The sequence below is a fragment of the Chiloscyllium punctatum genome, chromosome 15 (genome assembly GCF_047496795.1).
Source record: "Chiloscyllium punctatum isolate Juve2018m chromosome 15, sChiPun1.3, whole genome shotgun sequence".
NCBI classification, from domain to species: domain Eukaryota; kingdom Metazoa; phylum Chordata; class Chondrichthyes; order Orectolobiformes; family Hemiscylliidae; genus Chiloscyllium; species Chiloscyllium punctatum.
Genome location: NC_092753.1, coordinates 51,509,124 through 51,531,981, shown reverse-complemented (window position 1 = coordinate 51,531,981; position 22,858 = coordinate 51,509,124). Strand labels below are relative to the sequence as shown.

Sequence of the window (22,858 nt, the reverse complement as noted above, 5' to 3'; positions counted from 1 at the left end):
CTGCTGCGCTTTTCCAGCAACACATTATCAGCTCTGATCTCTAGCATCTGCAGTCCTCACTTTCTCCTCTGGGGAGAGATACTATAGCACGGATGCTGCCAGACCTGCTGAATTTCCCAACAGTTTGTGTTTTTGTTTCTGAAGCACTTTGCTATTTGCTTTCTCTCTCTACCTCTCAAAAGCAAAACAATGACAATGGGAGGTGTATCCAATTAATTGGAAGGATGTGCCCAGTGATGAGTTTTCTATACTTCAGTGATTGCACTTCAAGTACTGAATTGGCTGTAAAATGCTTTGGTAAGTTGTCAAAGACTTTTATTTAATCATTTAACAAATTGTTTTCTAAAGTTTGATTATCCTTTTTATGGGATGTAGGTATCGCTGGCAAAGTCAGTACTGTATTTAAAATATAGCAGGCGCAGTTAGTAAATTTGTAGATTACACCAAAATTGGTGGTATAGTGGACAGTACAGAAGGTTATCTAAGAGTACGAACAGATCTTGATCAATTGCACCTATGGGTGGAGGAGTGGTAAATGGAGTTTAATTGAGATAAATGCGAGGTAAAACAAACAAAGGCAGGACTTATACAATTAGTGGTAGGGCCTTGGGTAATGTAGAAGAGAGAGATCTAGGGGTTCAGATTCATAATTCTTTGAAATTTACGTCACATGTAGACAGGGTGGTTAAGAAAGCGTTTCGCATGTTTGCCTTCATTGCTCAGACCTTTTAATATAGGAATTGGGATGTCATGCTGAGGTTTTACAGGATGTTTGTGAGGCCTCTTCTGGAGTACTATATGCAGTGTGGTCACCCTGCCAAAAGGAAGGATATCATTTAACTACAGAGTGTTCAGGCAAGATTTACCAGGATGTCACTGGAAATGGAGGATATAAAAATAGGCTGGATAGGCTGGGACGTTTTTTCACTGGAGTGTAGGAGGTTGAGGGAAGACCTTCTAGAGGTTTATAAAATCATGAGGGACATAGATAAGGTGACAAGCAAAGATCTTTTCCCTAAGGAGTGGGAAATCAAAACTAGGGGACATATTTTCAAGTTGAGAGAAGGTTTTATGCAAGATATGAAAGGCAACATTTTTACACAGGGAATGGTTGGCATGTGGAATGATCTGGCAGAGAAAGTGGTGAATGCATGTATAATTACAATGTTTAAAAGATATTTGGATAAGCACATAAATAGGAAAGATTTGGAGGGATACGGGCCAAACTCAGGCAGGTGGAACTAGTTTAGTTTGGGAACATGGTCTGCATGGACTAGTTGGACTGAAGGGTCTGTGTGACTTTATGATACAATACGACTGTCAAATGAATGCAGCTCCTCTGCCAATGGCTGTGAATAGTGGAAAGCTTGGAACCTTATCTACACTAAGGCAATAGGTTACTGGGAATGGATGATGTATTTCACCCTAGGGTGAAGAAAAATGATCAAATGAACCTATGCTATTTTTTTACACCAAAGTGGGATTTAAATGTACCACAGAAAAGAAAATCTGCACATTGACTGGGGAGACATTTGGTGAACTAGTTTTAGAGAAAAAAAAACTTCTGAATTTATTTTTTCCGATTAAAGTAAAGGGGAACCAGAGTACATCATTGCAAATGGTAAAATTAAACTTCATGAAAATAACATTTTCATGCCCTAGTGCTTTAGGTTCATGACTTTAATACCCTGCTTTCTGTAGTGTTGTATGGTAAAGATACACACCTTCATTACACATTCAATCAAACTCTGCTCCCCAAAAGTTAAAACAGCAGCAGCTTGGGACACAAACAGCAGTGAAATAGATTTTTGAACAGATGCATTTCTAATTAATTGGTGCCAATGGTGCTAATAGGCTTTCATTAATACATTTCAAATGAAAGAATTTGAAAAAAAAAGTACTTTTTCAATATTTTTACATGATGCACACCACCACACAAGTTCAAAAGAAGATACTGAGATCAAAATGCAAATAAGCATTCTTTGATGAGGTTGCCTCAAGGGTTCGAATTGTTAAATAATTTACTATCCTTTCTTGGCAATTAACAAATGCTTCTCCATCTTGTCTAAACTCTTTTGAGTGTAGAGAGAGAGATTTTGAGGAAAAAGACCAATGTTTTTTCTTATGTACATTAAGGAGAATTATGAGGACAATTAAATCGAAGAAAACTTTCAGCATTACAGAACCACAGCTAAAGTACTTTATGTCAAAGAAGAAAACCCACTTGATATAGGGAAGCACAGTATTATGTTTTTTTTAGCATTATTGTGTAAAGCTAAGTTGAACTAACTGAAATAAGAGGAGAACCGAGCAGAGGCTAATAGCCAAGTTCGGTACCCATAGGGAGGGCCTCAACCAGGACCTTGGGTTCATGTCACATTACAGGTGACCACCATTGCACTATACACACACACAGATATTCCTACACACACACACAAACACACACTCCTATACACACGAACACACATATACACAGACGTGCACACAGACATCCACACACACCCTCACAGACACACACACTCCCACACTCACATGTGCAGCCCTCGCAGACATAAGGCACTCTACGCTCACTACACACACACACATACACTTTCTTACACTCACAACCCCCAACCCAGACAGACACACACACATAGACAGACAAAGACCCACATGCACACATATATTTTGTGGGGTGAATTTGTACTTGCAGGATTACATTGTACTTTTCTCAAAAACTACATGAATTCATGTAAAACTCTGTTATCTCACTTTTTAGATTAGAATCAATCTAAACATCATGGCATAGACAGAGAACACAGGGGGCTAACACCTTCAACATATTGTCTAGCTATCACCATTTTTAACAGCTAACCTGTGAATGCAACTTTTTAAAAAAAAGGTTTTGTGATTTACAAATGAAAGTAGTGAAACTATCATGGTAATCAAATAGATGAAAGACTTAACAGACAATCAATTTTTCAATGTATAATTTCAGTTACATCACACTGTACATTTTTGCTATAAATTCTGTGTGTTAGGATCGAGCCCTCCACTATCACCTGATGAAGGAGCGACGCTCTGAAAGCTAGTGTGCTTCCAATTAAACCTGTTGGACTATAACCTGGTGTTGTGTGATTTTTAACTTTGTACACCCCAGTCCAACACTGGCATCTCCAAATCATAGCTGAAATAAGTGAAGTTAACCCTGTTGATCTCCATATATTTTCACATGTCAGAGCATATAATAGACATGATGATTTTCATCTCACCAGTAATTGCCAGGTGCACATTTGAAGAGATTGAAATATGTGTCAAAGATACAAAGCGGTAAAGTTGTTTGGAGCAGACCATTGTTCTTTATTGAAGGCTGCTTGAAAGATCTATAAAGGCCATTATGCAGGAAAATGCAGGAAGGAAGTGAGGTACCTTCCTTCAGAGATCCCTGTGTTTGTTGGAGATAATTCCCCCTTTGTGGCTTCCATTGTTGACCTCTGGTTCAAAGTTTGGTAGAAGATTTGTAGCTTGGGTGCTCGTTGTTGTGGTTCTGTTCGCCGAGCTGGGAATTTGTCTTGCAAACATTTCATCCCCTGTCTAGGTGACATCCTCAGTGCTTGAGAGCCTCCTGTGAAGCGCTTCTGTGCTGTTTCCTCCGGCATTTATAGTGGCCTGTCTCTGCCGCTTCCGGTTGTCAGTTCGAGCTGTCCGCTGTAGTGGCCGGTATATTGGGTCCAGGTCGATGTGTTTGTTGATAGAGTCTGTGGATGAGTGCCATGACCTCTGGTGTCCAAACTCCAAATTGCCTCTCACAAGGGGTATCAATCTCTGAGCAAGAGCACCAACTCTGGTATTGTGACTCAACTTCTTGGGGCTTCCTTGCAGTTTCACTAGTGGTCATTATCGTGTTCTGGCATTGCTCAACCAGCGGTAATCAGGTTGGGATGAAAATGCCATGTCCATTTTATTAAGGCTGCCCAAGTGTATTATTGTGTGCTTGCCTCTCCTTTTCAAAATTTAGCGAATTGCTCATTGACTTTTCTAGTCAGGGTGTGAGTAATACATTTCTACCTACAGATTCACTCCATCAAATTAAGTTGAATTCCCACTGTAATATTAGGTTATCTATCTTATCCCATAGTGTCTGATGCATTTTCAGTCCTGTTTTGTCATTGCCCTTCAATTCTTATGCAGATACATCAGGTACTGAAACAGGAACTAAACAATTCACAATTGCAAATCATGTCGTCATTGATACTGTATGGACACATGGTCTGTGGTTGACACAACTCCATTTATTAACCAAAATATTAACCAAAATAAAATATCTGACATAACAAAACAGGAAGCATGAACACTGAGTATGAAAATAAAGCTGTAGTTTGACACTTCTCCAGACAAGAATATTCAGATGTCAGTTATGTGTTGAACATAAACAAAATTTACATGATTAAAATGATTAATTATATTCTATCAATTGCACAAAATAGCATTAGATGGAATTAGCTTTTCAGTTGCCCAATTTAATGTCCTAATGTCCTCCCACAACGAGCTGTGAAAACACAGAGTGTTTTGTTCTTTACAAAAGTAACTGCATGGATGACTCATCCTCATCCACCTCCACCTGCTGCTAGCTACATACAAAATAGCTGCACCTTATTTGATTTTCACGACACGTGACTTCAATATGAGAACTGGGTCTAATGAAAAGCAATTAAAATCTCCTGGGTCTATATTGTGCTGATTTGAGCATTACTAAATGTAATGCTTTATACCAACTGTTGTTACCAATCATGGTGTTTGTACCTCAATGTCCAAAACAGACTGTAAGTACCACTTTCCCATATTATTGTACGATCTCCCTCCAACTGATGAAACAATTTTGTCCTACATGCACCTGTACTTGTGTGCATTCAGATTTTTTTAAATGCAAGGTTAATGCAATATAATATTTGTAATTCACTATTCAATCCAATATTACTTCACTATAGGCAATCCCGATACAGTTTATTGCTGGATTTTTTTTAAACTAGTTTTCCATCTTTCTTCACTTTTCATTTCTCTCCCTCTGTTTTTTAAACCCTTTGTTTTTCTGACTGACTTTAATTTTGGTCTCTTGTGCCTTTAGTTTGTTATTTGTTTCGCATTTTTATGCTGCTTTCTCTGACGTCAGTGATCTCACTATTTTTAATTAATTCTCATTGCCGTGCATCATGAGATCATAAGGAGATAGGAGCATAGGAACAGGAATAGGTCATACAGCCCCTCATGCCTGTTCATGAGACCATGGCTGACTTGTGGTCTAACTCCAGAAATCTGCCTTTGGCTCATATCCTTTAATACTTCTGCTTTACAAACAAAAACTATCTTTCTCAGATTTAAAATTAAAAACCGATCTGAGATTAAACTGACCATTAAAATTATTTAGAGAAAAAATGGACTATGTTAACTCCAAAATGGGCTACGTCGCAGCATTTTTTAGCTGCTCTTTGACTTCTTAAGCATCCACATGAAGAAGCACACAAATATTTCAAACTGGAAAGGTGCTGGCATCCATACTGAACAAGTATAAACCAGTGGAATACTTTCAAATACCTGATGCAGACATTGACATTAACCTATTGCACATGAAAGTGCAAAAAACCAAATCCAAGTCGAATACATAAGCAGACCAGAGGCCAAACTGATCAGTGCCAACTTTATGTTTCACAGTAACTTTCTCTGATCTCACTCCATCTGCATACCTTTCTATGTCCCTATTCCCCCAGGTCCTTGTCCTGCATCAGAATTGGGCAGCTGTCTTGGAGCAATGTCACAACATTTTAAAATAGAAATCTGTACCGGTTGAACTAAATTCAAGGAGATAGGCAACTTGAGATATTCCTGTAAAGAATAAACTAAGACATGGACCATTCATCATTATTCAAAAGTTGAACAAAAACATTCAAAGGTATGACACAGAGAAAAAAGAATTTGAACAAAAGTCAACACTAGGTAACAGAATAAGAAAATTGGATGGTTGATTAAAAACTTGATGGAGGAAAGTGGGGGTGGGTGGGAGTATTCAGGCCCCTGGTCGAGGAAGAAGCTGAGAACTCTCAGACCATCCTGGTGGGGAATGAAGATATAAAGGGATTGGACATCCATGGTGAACAGGAGGCAGTTAGGGTCAGGGAAGTGGAAATTGTCAATACAGTGGAGGGCATCAGAGAAATCAGGGATGTAAGTGGAGAGAGGATGGAGTCAAGGTAGGAGCAAATGAGCTCAGTGGAGCAGTAACAGTCTGATAAGATGGGCCTACCAGGGCAGTCTGGTTTGTGGATTTTGGGAAGGAGGTAGAAATGGGCTGCCCGGAGTTGAGAGACTACTGGGTTCGAGGCAGTGGGAAACAGATCTCCGGAGGTAATGAGGTCAGTGACAGTCCTCTGAAGGTAATGAGGTTGGTGACAGTCCTCTGAAGGTAATGAGGTCAGTGACAGTCCTCTGAAGGTAATGAGGTCAGTGACAGTTAAGGCTTTTGTTGGAGCAACCACTTAACAGATGTTGAGATGTTAGGTCAGCAATTCCTACTCAATGCATCTTTACCTAATATACTTGTCACACTTCTATGTTTGCCAAATACTGCATTGAAATTATACAGATTGAATTGATGCAAGTAAATGTTTCACAAATAGATAAAACAATGCTTATCAGATATCCAAAGCTTAAGTTATTTGGCTGTTTTTATTTCCAACAACCAGGACTAACATGTTAAATTGTGATAAGTTGAATAAAAAAAGGAATTATTGTTAAAGCAAATAAAGAGATAAATATTCGTGTTCAATTATAATTACATTATGAAATAATTGTTTGATACTGATCATATTTAAACACCAACTTATTTGAAATATATTTCTCACCCCAGGAACTGCATACATGTGCATTCAAATAATTTGATAATCTTAGAAAAATTAAACTTTCCTCATTTTAACTCATTAATGTGGCACTGATGCAACATTTCCAATTATAGTATTTCTGGCTCAATGACAAAGCACCAACAGCCCCTGGGAACTCAATAAATAGGGATAGTTTGTAAGGAAACTTCTGATTTAGTTTTCTGAGAAAAAGGGAGTTATTTTCATTGAATCTACAATAAATAGCACGAAATGTCTACAATTGATTTAAGAGCACTATGTTTACTGGATTAAAAACTATGATAGAATCAGTAAAACTTTGCAATATATACTTAAAGTTAAAGTGCTTTTATTCCCCCCTTCTTTATCCTCCCTGTTTTACTGAGGGGAGATCCTCTTCCTGAGGTACAAGATCCACATCTATTTGCAGTTCTCTTGACCTCAAGAACTTCACAGACTTCACAACTCAGTTTAATCTTATTCCAATTTTCCAGCTGGGGTACGCTAGATAGTGATTGTGAATAGAAATCCTCAAAAATTTTTGACCCCAGCATAAGTGTTCTCACATCACTTGTAGCACCAAACCACCATCATAGTCGAACGGACTTGCTCAAGGATAACTCGACTATACTGGATGGTCCCTTTATCAGCTGAGATATTTAGGAAGGAAAAGCTGAATAACTAATAATTTTGCAAATGTTAAAAAGCAAACCTAATGTCAGTTTTGTTGTGATATTATCATTTATAAACTGACATTGTTGCATAGTATTGTGACAGAAACAGAGTCACTTTGCCTCTATACTTACAACAAGTAAGCAAATGCCTTCCTGAAAGGTGCTCTAATGGCACCTGTAACTTATATGTAGGATTGTTGGTTATATCCTGAAACTATATAGTTCATAAAGCTACAATACTCATGATTTGTTTGGTGATTGACAGGGATCAATAACAAACTTCTGTTGGGCATGAATTGAGATCCGAATGCTAAACAGGTCTTATAAAGCATCACTTCATAGATACCATACAATGAGTTTGGTCCATAATCTGCTCAGAGCAGGGACAATGCATGCACTTCATCTCTGCACCTCTCAGCAGTGCTTTACCACATTCCTTTCATCATCTTCCCACTACACTCAGAGCACTTTCCTCCTTTTCAACACATTCTTCCGCTTCCTACCACAGGGCACGATTAATGTTTCTCTTACTCACTATCTCATTCCTTTTCACATGCTATCAAATGCACAGTCTATTCATTCTACGAATTGCTCACACCATTCATACACATTCATTTACATTTATCCCATCCACAAATAAACCTGTTGGACTATAACCTGGTGTTGTGTGATTTTCAACTTTGTCCACCCCAGTCCAACACCGGCACCTCCACAACATCCTATCCTGCCATTTCTCCACCACTCGATACATCCGCTGTATTCATAAACTCAATACATTTTTGTTATATTTTCAACATTAACTTTCTGTCTCTTGATCTTTTGATATGAGTAAAAGAAATCCCCACGACACAAAGGAGAGGAGTACATCAAAGGGACGAATTCTAGACATCACAAAATATCAGTCTCTCGATAGGCCAAAAATATCAGTAGCTCTGGTAGAAACCGCATGTTGGGGAAGGACAGGCTGGCAGCATTCCTTAGAAATCTTTCTGCAAATTATTTGTAACTCTTGATTTCCCTCTTGAAAAAATTGCAACTAAGCTGGCAGTTTCAAAACAGTTTTCTCAGAACTAACATTTGTTAATGTCTATTATTTGTCAGCTATCCTAACTTAGTCCACTTGGTGCTTTGCAACAGCAAAACTTCATGTAGAAACCTCACAGGAGGAACATTCTTCTGAGCAGGTGTAATGCATAATTCCTCCCCGGCACTAACCAAAAATATAATCACGCCCTAGAGTTTTAGATTTTTATTGCAAAGTTAGACTGCTGATGATTTTTTGCATCAAGCATGACAGTATGGAGGAATTCTCTTCTGGTCTCAGTGTTTACTCTATAAGAACTATTTGAAATAGTCTTAATACAAATATCAGAAAAAAAATTGAATCCTTTTACTTCCACAGCAATCTTACAGGCACATATACCTTAATGATGGGCTACCCCTGTTTCAGTGCTAAAGCTCCTTCTGCTGCTACCGCTGCTTTAAATTAGTTTCTTTTCAGGAAATTTCTCTCCTGGATGCACTTTCCCCAACTATAAAACACAAATGAGAAGTGTATTGGAATACTATCGCAGAGGTCTGGATGAGTGCAGCTCCAACAACATTCAAGCAGCTAAATGCAACCCAGAACAAAGCAGCCCTCTGACTGGCATCCTGTCCATAACATTCAATGTTTACTCTCTTCCCTACTGACACATATTGGTAGCAATGTGTACCCTCTCCAAGATGCCCTGCAGTAACTCACCTATTTAGACAGTGCTTTCTAAATCCATGACTCCACCATCTGGAAGGTGAAAGGCAGCAGATACATGGGAACACCATCAATTGCAAACTCACCCACAAGCATCATCCTGACTTGAAATGATATTGTTACCACTTCACTATCATAGGGTCATACTTCTACAACTCTCTCCCTGACAGTACTGTGGGTGTACTTGAAGGTCATGGACTGTAACAGTTCAAGGCATACTTCTGTACCAACTTGTCCAAGGCAATAAGGGATGACAATAAAGAATGGCCCAGCCAGTGAAGTCCACATCCGAAGGATAGATGCAAAAAAACCCCATCCCATCAACCTCATTGAATCTTAAGAGGGTCATGTTATTTAAAAGGCAGTTACGTTAATTTGCAATTTTCACTTGAGTAATTTTTTAATTTAAGAGGATTGTTTTGGGTTCTTTGATTCAGTAATTGTTTAGTGACCATCACATCCCAGTGGCTTTGGTTATCTCTGAAAGATTTGTTTTAGAATACAGATCACAGGGCAGGGGAGTCCAAAATTAGAGGGTACAGGTTTCAAGCTGGCAAATGGGACTTGATTAATTTAGGATATCTGGTCAGTATGGATGAGTTGAACCGAAGGGTCTGATTCCATGTTTTATATCTCTATGATTCTACAACACAGAGACAACTCAACATTATAAGAAATATAAATTTACAAGAGAGACACTATAAACAACCCAAAATTCTAACTTCTACCTGGCCACTCTTGATAATTTCATGAATTTCTGAAAATTCCTAGCATGCATCCCAGTCTTCATGCTGCTTACAATTAGCAGCCTTACCCTCCAGGGCAATGCTTTGTTTAAGTGCATCCTGCAATCCTTTGCCACAGCCCAGATGAGTGCAAGCAAAATTGAACAAACATGTTATTGGAGTTGACAATTTTTCTCGAGGTTAGGGTCATTAATGAAGTTGCAAGTGCCCCTCAGGCTATATACACAACAACATGGTACTCATCATTCTCCACAAAAGCTACAGCATGATCCGTTCCCCAGGGAATGTCAATGCGTTAGCTCACAGAAAAAAAATCCAACAGAGGCAACGTGCCAAATCATTAATGTTCAAAACATTTGGAATTGTTGATTAATTTGGTTAAACTGAATGAATTGCTTACATGCTAATCTAGGAAAATAGTGAAACTGACTTCAAAAGAAATCTTACAATCTCAGAAAAAAAACTGTATCAGTTCATATGTAGCCCTGTGATATTTTGACTGAAAATCCTGTACTGGTCCAGCTTCATCCATTTATAATGTGGTCCCATAATCTGCAACAACACAAATCCAATCCAAATTTCTAAAACGTAAAATTTATTTTACGGTGAAGCGTATGCATGCCTCCCTTTTCTTTCTATTTTTAAATGTATATGACACTTGGCAATTCTATTTTTCACACAAAAAATAATTTTTGTAGCAGCTGGTGTTTTAGGAGGATTTTATCGAAAAAGGTTTGCAAACTAATTGTTCTGCTTCATTGCCAAAGGCACTGAGTTGCAAGCCACCAGAAAAAAAATTACTACTTTATTCTACTACTTTATATATTCATTGTGACAATGGGTGAACCTGACCACTTAGCATTTTTATTGCCACATTTTAGCTTTTCTGTATGTTATATTATTGTAACATTTTAAGTGTAACATTTACTTTAAGTGGCAGAAAATGTCTTGGGCCATAGACCTACATACTCTTGCTCCTTCTATCTTTCTCATGTAGATTAGGAGTGAAATTTTCTCAGGACTGAAGCTAGAAGGAAATTGAAATCACGAGGCAACAATTCAAATTTTGCCTATGGATTCCTTCTTTCCCAACAGTAAGCAGTCCTACCCAGAAAGTTAGAGCAACATGGTGAGGGTATCGAAAGCTACATTTTGTGACAGACCTAACTAACTGCTTCTAATCTCCACAATCCTTTTATTAATTAGTGTTAATTAAATCACTTTCAATGAATAGAGTGGAAGTTTTACTAGGATACTGTTTAATCTGATTCTGCTTGTGGTTTAGACCACAGAGTCATAGAGATGTATAGAATGGAAACAGACCCTTCAGTCCAACTCATCCATGCTGACCAGATACCCTAAATTAATCAAGTCCCATTTGCCAGCACTTGGCCCATATCCCTCTAAACCCTTCCTTTTCATGTACCCATCTTTTTAAATGTTGTAACTGTACTAGCCTCCACCACTTCCTCTGGCAGCTCATTCCACACATGCACCACTCTCTGCGTGAAAAAGTTGCCCCTTTGGTCCCTTTTAAATCTTTCCCCTTTCACCGTAAACCTATGCCCTCTAGTTCTGGACTCTCTCCAACCCAGTGAAAAGACCCTATCCATGCCACTCATGATTTTATAATAATGGTCAAATGAATTGTGCATCCAATTAAAGTCCTTATCCATGAGCTTAAAATAAGAAGTCATACTGGGGAAATAACCAGTTGAGGGTTGCAAAAAAAAAGAGGAAAAAAATCAAGTTTGAGATGAGTACTTTGTTAATAAAAATTGACAAGTGCAGAAGAATCACTGCTTATAAAACACCTAGATGGACTGTTCAAAATGAGCCAAGAGAGATAGAAGATATTCATGGACTTACCGCTGCGCTTGGAAGTGATCAGATGAGACAAAGCTGATTTTTGGTGAAACCCACAACGGACTAACACATGGGTTCTAACAGTGACATCAACTTCAAACTCAGAACACTGCCATGTATAAAATGCATGAGCACACATTTGTCATCTCTATATTTCCAAGAAGATATTTGTGAATCTATTACATCAAGAACCATAAACATTTAAGATATAAATATCTGTATATAGCATAATATTTATTAAGTGTAATTTGGCTGCAGGAATATAATTTTATATAAGAATTTCCTAGGACATCTCCTGGCGATGCCACAGACTTCCTCTCACTTTGCACTGAAACAATCCTAGATAAATTTCTTAAAGAAGCGCTGATTATCATTAGTCTTTGAAAAATGGCTCAATTCAAAGAAATCATGTCCTCACTGCAAGTTAAACCAGAAGAAACTATTCATGGTATATTTCTACTTAGGTTAACTAGGTTTAAGATAGGTTAAAGTAATGGTAAAAGTCACCATAGTCTTACTAGACCGTTTGGTTGATTTAGATAGAAATGGCCAGCTTGAAAGTGACCACACCTCAGGTAAGGGGACAACTTGAGAAGGAGAATTTTTCATGAGAACCTCTAATTTTTACTAATCTTCTGTAATATTCCCCATTCATGAACAAAACACCAACAAGAGATATCATACAGGAACCATGAAGGAAACTCAGTATCAAAAGAGGAAACTGACTAGTCCATGCAATAATGTTTAAAAAGCTCTTCTCTCCTCCCCTTCCTTTTCCCAAACACAACATGAACAGCTGCCAAAGTCATCCCACCTACCATTGTATGTCGCTTGTCATAAAATAGATCAGGATCACATTGTAATGTAAATTCAATTTATGATGACCACAACATGCTAAATGCTGAGGATTTGCAAAACAAAAAGGATATTCAGGAAATAAGAATTGAAATTAACATGAGAAGAAATATGCAATTTGAAACAAAGACACACTAAAATACTAACATGCACTGTGTCAAAGTTGTAATTTTTATATCTATATAGAACCTTTAGCAAATGGGTACAATCTTCTTCAAATGCATGGAACATTTTTGATATATTAAAACTGCGATATAATAAATATATTGCAAAGGTTTCGTATTTAATATTGTTTGCAAACTTGACTTTGAATGATAATGGATACCTGGGTTATTTCATTTTAAAAGAGGTTAATGAAAAGACACTGGAACTTATTTTGATAACACACTTCATGGTGATCATATGCCTTGTGATAACTGCTTGGATACTAGAAACCCTCTGTCTAGATTTATAATAGTCAGGTTGTAGTGTCTGCTTTGGGTATTCTTAGTGATATCCGACCTAGTGAAGGAAAGGAACTTTCAAGTTTAGGTTTCTTGTTTCTGCAAAGATGCTTGTACTGGGTTCAGTGTGGTAACCAGGAATCCTGGTCCAGCTGTTGTTGAAGAGTTTGTCTACATTTCCTGAATGACAGCATCTGCAAAAGTCCTCAGTGTTCAGGAACGTTATCTTTGTGTGCCCAGGAAAGAATACTGATGACATTCTATGCATAACTGAACTTCTCATTTTTGTCTTCAACATTTATTGACCCAGAATGCTTATTTTTTAAGAAAGGAAGTTTTTTTTGATTTTCCTTTGTCTGATATGTATGTGTTTTGGGTTATTTAGAGGGGTAAGTATTTACATTTGGATATTATAACTAGGCTTATTTACAAATTCCGAATCTTTGCAGTATAAGTTTTTTAAAATAATAAACCCATTTTGTGTTTATTAAAGAAACCTGGTTAAAGGTTCTTTTGATTCTAAATCCAATATAGATAATGCATACAAATAGCCATATCAGAAATTGGATAAAACAATTAGAGAAACAGTGCACTCCTAATATCTCAGTGCTATCAAATTATATGTGGTTGCTTGCACTCCGTGGTCTCTTTGTTCAGCAACACTCTCCATGACCTTACCATTAAGTATATAAATCCTGCTTTGATTTGGTTTTCCAAAATGCAGCTTAAAGAAAGGGAGAAAGATAAACAGTCACATATTAAACCTATAGGAGCAATCTGACATTGGACAGTTTCCCTTGGTTGTTTCTGAGACCAGACAGCATGCTTGATTATCACAGTGCAATGTTTAATTGAAAACATTTTTGCTAAACTTTTGGATCTCAATCTCAATGGAGGGAAATTGGTTTGCGTATGACGAAATGAGAAACTCTGTTGCCGTGATGATATCCTGTGCTATTCCTCATGAATAACATGGAATACGGAACATTTTTGACATTCAGATGCAAATATGCCCTGGCTCTTTCAGATCACTAACCATCAATGTCTTGACAAAATGTGTAAACATTAACAGTGAAATAGGAGATATGGGAGCCAACTAGCTATGTAGGATGAGGACAACTGCTTGATTGAATGGTAACCATTAACCGAAATGGATTGCCCTGTATTGTTATTTACAAGACTTCATCTGACCAAGGAGCAGCACTCTGGAAGCTTGCAATTTCAAATAAACCTGTTGGACTGTAATCTGGTATCATGTGATTTCTGACGTTCTCCAGTCCAGTCCAACAGTGGCATCTCCCCATCATTGTCATTTCTGAATGACATGATTTGTACTTTTTTTAGTAGATATTTTTATTAGAAATTTAACATTTTTACAAGTTTACAAAAACAAACAAAACTCTCAAATACAAACATTGATATACAATTAAATCAAATATACAATAGCCAAAATTTAACAAGAGAAAAAAATACCGAAAAAGAAAAAAAACAAAACTCAACTTTCTACTAATCTAACCTACAACTAACCAGAATGATGATTTGTACTTTAATGGTTTAATTAATAAATCTTGAAGATTAACATATGGTTGAAAGCTGAATGTCAGAGAAAGGAAAAGCAAACATTTCTTAGCTTTCTATATGTTAAAATACTTTTGACATTTTCAAGTTTGATGGCTGGAACCTTCTGGAGAAAGTCTTTAGCTAAGTAGGAAGGTATTCTTGCAGCCAATTTTGTTTAAACCGCACCCAGTTTTTTTAAAAGCTAAATGTGAATCTTTTGTTTAAAACTAAAACAAAAACCTGCTAGGTAAAGTAGAATTAGGATAGATATTCAATTGAAATTTGTGCATCTAATTTTAGCCCTCAAACTCCCAATTCCTGAACAATCTCTATTGTGGTAAGTTTAAGTGAATTTGCATATAATGGCAAGTAAATGAGAAATTATTTTACTACTGATGTTGATAGCTCTGCTCCACAAGCTTGTCTCACAACTGAACATTGTTTTAATGCCTTCTGTGCAACTAGTAACATCTGTTGCACATTTCATGCCCCGAAAACCATACTTCCATCTCAAACTGTATTCCCCGGTACAAGTTCCTATTCAACATCTGATCATGAAAGCAACTTAAGTTCCTTTGCAAACTGCAAATATCTTCTTTTAGCGTTTCTGATGTTTCACACCGGAATTTTGTTTTCTGTTTCTCTGGTTTTGCTGTAAGAAATGCATACTTCAACTAGGCTGACTTTACCAAATTACCACAGGTTTTGATATTCAAGTACAAATGATCACATCAAGTCAGAGTGTTGTATAAAACTGGATCAGAGATAAAACTTTAAAATTGAGACCGATGTACGCTAGTGTTCTCTCATCCACTATCCTCTATTTGGTAACTCACTTTGTATGTCTCGGTCTTTGCTTCTTATGTGCAATGCAGTGGAAGATTGATAACATACTTTTTTACATTAGCATGAGAAACACCATGGGAAGTTACAATAAAATTGTATTAACTAAACTGAAATGTTTTTTGAGCAATGTTCTGCATTCTTGAAATGAATAAATCATTCATTGAGAGCGCAGGTTGCAAGAAATGTGTTAATCGGCAGGTCATTTAAAACAAGATGAAGCCTGTGCTCTTGTTTGAGGACCTGAAATGCAGCTGTTGCAAATGCAAGAGCTAAAACGTGCATTAAAAAGTTTGAAGTTTCCTACATTTATACATAAATGGTGATATCTTAGTTTGCTTTACTTTTATCTCTATGACTCTCTGTTGCTCATGAAAATGAAAGCCAGGGTCATGGAGGACCAGAGTTACTAGTGAGCCACATGGGAAGACAGATATACTGACTAGTAACTCTAGTCCTCCATGACCCTGGCTTTCATTTAGCATTTTTCAAATATCATTGAAACATCCCAAAAATAAGTAACTGCATTGTCTTGCAAATCATTACTACAAAAAGACTAAGGCTTAAAGTTATAACAAATGAAGTCTAACTACAAATTTTGTTCACAAGTCACACATCATCTAGGCTTCAACTTCCTCATCATTAAGCTATGACCTTGGAATTCCTCATACAATATCATTATAGGTGTACTTTCCCCATGAGCAGACTACTAAGTCAAGTAGAAGGTCCAGTATCATCTTTTCAGGGCAAGACCAGTAGGTAACCCATACAAAAATAGAAAGTGCTGGAGAAACTCAGAAAATCTGGCAGCATCTGTGGAGAGCAAAAAAAACCTAGTTAACATTTTAAGTTTGGTATGACTCATCTTCAGAACATTAAGGTTTAAGAAATTCAAACTAAAACTTAGCAATGCTATCTAAAGAATGCATCATGTGAAAACATATTTTATATTCCTTTCTATTCTTGTGTCAGAAGGGAATTTCCTTTGCTAATATTTGAAGAATGTTTGTATTTCATTTGAATTCCAAGATATACAAGTTGGTATTAACCATGTGCAGCATGAGAATATCACAATCAGAAACTTCTTTGTTTGGTAAAAGTTTTGTTTATATCCAGAATTACATAGATGAATAGAAATGCAGCAGATGAATGGTCAGTCGTATTATTACCTGTGTCTCCAGCAATGATCACAAAACAATACAAAGTGTTGTACCAAATCTTTTATAAAGCAACACAACAGGAAACACAGGTGCTGACTTATTCAGATCAGTAGTATTTAGATTTAATATCTGGTCTGTTCTTGGTGACCTTCGGAGAGGAAAAAATGTTTTTGTCATTAACAAACATACATAGGCATCAGGCAGCAATTCATGTGCCATGGTCAATTATTTTTGGAAGTAATATTAAAAACTGTGATGTGAATAATAAGTACACAACTGCCTATCAAGAATACAGAAAACTGCATTCAATTATAGGAGTTTGAAAGTCAGTAGACCTAGTATATGAACTAAGCTTGAACCAAGGAAAGAAAATTGAAATAATGATGTAAATGTTATAGATGGAGACCTGCAGAAATTGACTGCCTAGGATCAGTGGTGGTGGAAAATGAAAGAATGGAAAAGGAAATTAAGCAATGAATTAACTCTGGTTAATTTCTCAGATGAGCAACTAACATATCAAAAGGCCAGAGAACACTGTGGAAGTATCAAATACGGACTAAACTGGCATGGTTATCTGTTACCGAGACGGGAAATGTGGTGAAGTGATTGGGGGAGATGGGATTATTAAGAAGGAGACGAGGAAGGCCGAAGCTTAATTGATATTATTTGTGGGTGGCACGGTGGCACAATAATTAACACTGCTGCCTCACAGCGCCAGAGACCTGGGTTCAATTCTCGCTTCAGGCGACTCACTGTGTGGAGTTTGCACATTCTCCCCATGTCTGCGTGGGTTTCCTCTGGGTGCTCCGGTTTCCTCCCACAGTCCAAAAATATGTAGATTAGGTGAATTGGCTATGCTAAATTGTCTGTAGTGTTAGGTGAAGGGGTAAATGTAGGGGCATGGTTCTGGGTGGGCTGCGCTTTGGCGGGTCGGTGTGGACTTGTTGGGCCGAAGGGTTTGTTTCCACACTGTAAGTAATCTAATCTAATAAGATGCAATGGCTGCAGACTTAAATACAGTTTATACAATCCATAATGGAACACCATGCTCCTCAAATGGACAAATATTCGAGCAAAACAAAAGGACAAACTTTGTCCATTTGAGGATTTGTTTTAATCATGATAGGAATTAAGGTTCCTAAATAGAATTTCAGAATTTTGCTTTGACTGTAGCACATAAATCTTCCAAGATTACTTCAGTCTACAATAAAGTGGAGTTCATTCATTTCCAGACCAAAAAAAACACCTGGATGTTTTGTGTTTGCAATAACTTGATGGGCTGTATAGTAAAACCAATTCTACTATAAGCATGTCTACAGAGAGCTTCTATTAAGCATGCATGCATCAAACCAAATTTGTTATTCAAATAAAGGCATGTCTACCAATTTAAACCTCTGCTGCATCATCTCCTTCTGACAAAACAATTCTCACTCTAAAGTGCATTTCATTTTGAAAAAAAAAGCATCTGACCTTGATCTGACCATGGCTCAGATTGACAGGAGCATGATTAAAACAGTGGGCTTAGTGAGGTTTCAAGTTGAGTTTTTCTTTCAGTAAGAACATTGCAGAATATAACATCTATCCTGGCATCACATCACTGCAGTACAAACATACTGTCTCACTTGCATTCATGACGTGTGATTTTGACATTGGCAAAATATAAGATACAAAGTACTGCAGTTACACTCCACATGTCTAAAAGCTTCTACATTTCCAGTTTTAATTAGCTAATGATGAATACCTTCATAACTTTTCAGCATTTGTTAACTTCTACAGAAATTTGCTCTACTTAACACTTCTATCCTTAAAAAACAACTATTCTTTATCTTTTTGATCCTTCAATATTTCATTCAGATTCCAATTTTCAGTGTAATACTGGGCATTGGAGCAGGCTCTGTTCATCAACTCTGCACCCATTTAATATTTATATACTTGAAGCACAGAATAGTAAGTAGGAATACAGTCTTGGGTAATTATTTTCACACTTGGGGAAGTCAGAGAAAACTGCAGCAGTGCTCTACCTGATAACAGCTAACTCAGCCAGAAAATAAGCTTCTAGCTTTCTGTTTCCAGGAAAGTATAAACACAACTTTGAGATGGGAAGAAATTTTGTATCATTTGTAAAATATAAAACTAGTACTTGTTTCTCAGTTTAAAGAATTTAACCTTGCCACTGATGCCCGAATGGGTTCTGCCAGGGCACTCAGCTCCTGACCTCATTACAGCCTTGGTTCAAACATGGACAATAAAGGTGAATTCCAGAGGTGCTGGGTGACAGCCTAGACATCATGGCCATATTCCACCAAGTGCAGCATCAAGAAATCCTAGCAAAACTAGAATCAATGGGAATTGGGAGCAATGTTTCTGCTGAAGTCACACCTGGCATATAGGAAGAAAGTTGTGATTGTTGGAGGTTGGTCCTCTCAGCTGTATGACATCTCTGCAGGAGCTCCTCAGGGTAGTGTCCTAGGCCCAACCATCTCCAGCTGTTTCATCAATGACCTTCCCTCCATCATAAAGATATAATTGGGGATGTTCAGAGATGATTGTACAATGTTCAGCACTATTCATCAATCCTCAGATAGTGAAGTAGTCCGTGTTCAAATGCAAAAAAGATCTGGATAATATCCTGCCATGGGCTGACAAGTGGCAAGTGACATTTGTCCCACACAAATGCAGGCAATGACCATGTCCAATAAGACACTCTCTAACCACCACGCCTGGACATTCAATGGTTTTACTATCACTGCACCCCCACTATCAGCATCATGGTGGTAACCATTGACCAGAAACTCAATCAGAGTCTCCATATAAATACAGTGGCTTTGAGAGCCAGTCAGGTTAGGAATATTGCAGTGAGTAACTCATCTCCTGACTCCTCAAAGCCTGTCCACCATCTATAAGGTACAAGTCAGAATTGTGATGGAATATTCCCCATTTGCCTGGGTGCATGCAGCTCCAACAAGATTTAAGAAGCTTGACATCATTCAGGACAAAACAACCCACTTGATTAGCACCACATCCACAAGCATCTTCTTCCTCCACCATCATTGTTCAGTGGCAGCAGTGCGTATTATCTACAAGATGCGCTGCAGAAATTGACTAAAAGTCCTTCTACAGCACCTTTGAAACCCACAACCATTTCCATCTAGAAGGATAAGGGCAGCAGATAAGTTCCCTTCCAAGCCACTCACCATCCTGACTTGGAAATGTATTGCTATTCTTTCACAGTTGCTGTGTCAAAATCCTGGTATTCCATCCCTCAGGGCATTGTGGCCCACTTATAGCATTAGGACTCAGTGGTTCAAGGCAGCATTTCACCACAACCTTATCAAGGTTAACTAGGGATGGGCGATAAATGCTTGCCAGCCAACCAATACTCATGAATAAAAATCAAATGCATATGGATTACTAATAGCTTAATGATTAGATACATCAGTTGGTATGACTGAACTGAGTATTGTAGCTATCGAAATTTATTAATATTAATTGGTATCCTTTGGTGCTACATGAAATGTTATGTGTAGATTGAAACCACCATCCTTCTTGTTGTACTCATTTAATTTACTGATATCAAATGCAGAAAGGATGTCAACATCAAACCTTAAGCAGATGAGAGTCTCAGTCTCATTGAGAAGATTTATTGCTTAGTACTTAATAGGTACATTAAAGCAGAGTTAAGTTTCCTGTGAAATCTCCGGCTAGACATGTGATGTTACTGCTTAGCTGCACTAACTTTAAAATTTAGAAACTGGTACTGAGAAATCTGGTTTGCTGCTTCCTCTACAGTCCTCTGTATCCTAATGAATGCAACCTATCTTGTGATGTCAGTTAACTCTTTCAGATACTGGTTGACTTATACAACATCTCCGTCCCAGTTTTTCTTTTCCCAGTTTTCTTTTTACATTCTTTACACATTAGCTTCAAATAAGTAAAGTAGGTTTACAACTATCCAATCTCCCCACAGGTCTTGGTTTTACAAATGGTTGACAACTTGGTCAGGTTAGAAGCCTGCTAGAGGACAAAACATTCAAGTTTAGTTCATTATTTCACTGTAACGTTGATGGACCTGTCATTTCCCAATGGAGTGGGACCATTCAGCGCAGCCACTTTGACGCGGCCGGTTTGGGGCGACCCATTTTGGCGCAGAGCTGTTTTGTAGTTATTCAGTAGTAGTTATTAAACTATTATTATTAAAATATTAAAATAAAACATATTAATATACAAATTATTAAAATAAAATAAAACCCGTTAAAATGCCATCAACAATTTTGTATTTGCCTTATCTCTTTAATTTTTATTTTCTTTTAAACATTTTTACTGAAGAGGATAAACATTATTTTTCTGTTTATTGCTTTCATTAATGCTTGTAAGTAAGTCTGAGCTGCGCTGAATCGCTTGCGCCGAAATGGGTCGCACCAAACCGGCCGCGCCGAATGGTCCGACACCCATTTCCCAAATGCCGTTTGTGGAGGATGTGTTCTGGCGTGAATGTTACTGTTGAATGTTTGGAGAGTGTATATTTTCCTCAAATTGTGTCAGAGAAGATAGTTATGTTTCTGAAGGAACTAATCTTCTCCCTTTGGTGTTGTAATGGGGTAGACTTGTAAACTATCCTTCCATCCTCATGTATATTAATTTAGAACCATATAATTTTTTCAGGTTCAACATCAGATGTGATGTTTTGGTACTAATTTTCCTAAATAGCTGACTGTAGAGAGTCAACTACTAACTCATGTTGGTTGTGGTTTCAAGGATGTTGGATGATCAGATTTTGAAGATTTATTTGCAGTTGGAAGACAATTGAATAATTCATACAAAGCTGTCAAGTCAGTTTTGTCTTCTGATCTCAGTCATGACAAGTTGTCAACAACCCCTGTAATGATTCTCAAGTGGTGTATACTTTCTCTCGGGTTCAGGGCATTATTTTGACAGCTATGAAGCCTTCCTTTTTTTAAATAAAGTTATGTTGATCACTGGTATTTGGCTTCTGAATTATGTGAAGTTATTTTACATGCTGTAGAATTTTCAGACTGAAATACGTTTCTTCTCAGAAGTGAGAAGTGTTGGGTTTTGGTTAGTATAACTCTTCCAACTTTTTTTTACAACTATTCCCAGCATTCCTTTGATGTTGAATGGTTTTCTGATTACTCCATGCAGTTCTCAGTCAGAAAATTGTGGTTTCATTCACCTCTAGAATGGGTAGGTTCAGCTAATAGAGTGACACTTGCTCTCGGGTCAAGTTTAAAATGAATTGGATGACATTTAACCTGTATGTCAGTCATGTCTTGTTCAGATGTGAACCAATTACCCTTAGGAATACTTGTGTTGTATATTCCAAAGATGCCATATCATCATATTAATACGTGTATTGTAATGAAAACATGCCTTGGTTTTTGGGATTTCTCCCAAAGATGCTTGTGTTAAGATGTTAACCTTAGTGCAAGAAAGGTTTATGGCTCAGGAGTTGTTGTTAACCTTTACACATTTTCAGAAAATGTCACATTTTCTTACAAAAGTTGCTCCCTTGTGATAAAGCTGGACATTGACTCTGTTTGTACATTTTTTAAAACTATACATTTGAAACAGTAAATTTGTGCAATAGATTTACATTTTCAGTGTCATCATTCTGTTGCTGCTAAAAATAACCACCCTCAAGCATTTAGAGACCACCAAAGTACTATAAAATAAGGAAATTTTGCAGTTTTTTCTTTTACAAGATGGAGGAAGAAACTGTAAATGTGCACTATGTTTTTCTTCTTAGTAGGTTTTCTATCATTTTTAACAATATGGAGAGCCTGCACTCCTACTGCTTCATGTCTGGAGATTTGTGCCTTTTTCAAATAAATAAAAAGCATCAATGCAATTTTTTGGCCATTAAGACAATTTTTGCTTGCACAACAAAAATTTGTTTTTAATTCAAACCTGATAGTTTGAACTCTGCCTCAGCCTTTGACCTTTTCACTCTAATAATTGGAATAATACTGTCCATTTATGAGTGCTTTTTTTGAAAGACTTTTTTTTAAACAGCTTGACCAAACAATTTTGAACTGAAAAAGGATAGATCAGGGTATTTTTTAGATGGCATGAAG

The 22,858-nt window shown here is 37.3% G+C and overlaps 1 protein-coding gene across 5 annotated transcripts in view; it reads right to left on the bottom strand.

Annotated features, from left to right (window-relative positions):
• sytl5 (synaptotagmin-like 5) overlaps positions 1–22,858 on the bottom strand; it is a 190,780-nt gene that overhangs the window by 107,866 nt on the left and 60,056 nt on the right. The gene's annotated exons all lie outside the window — the stretch shown is intronic.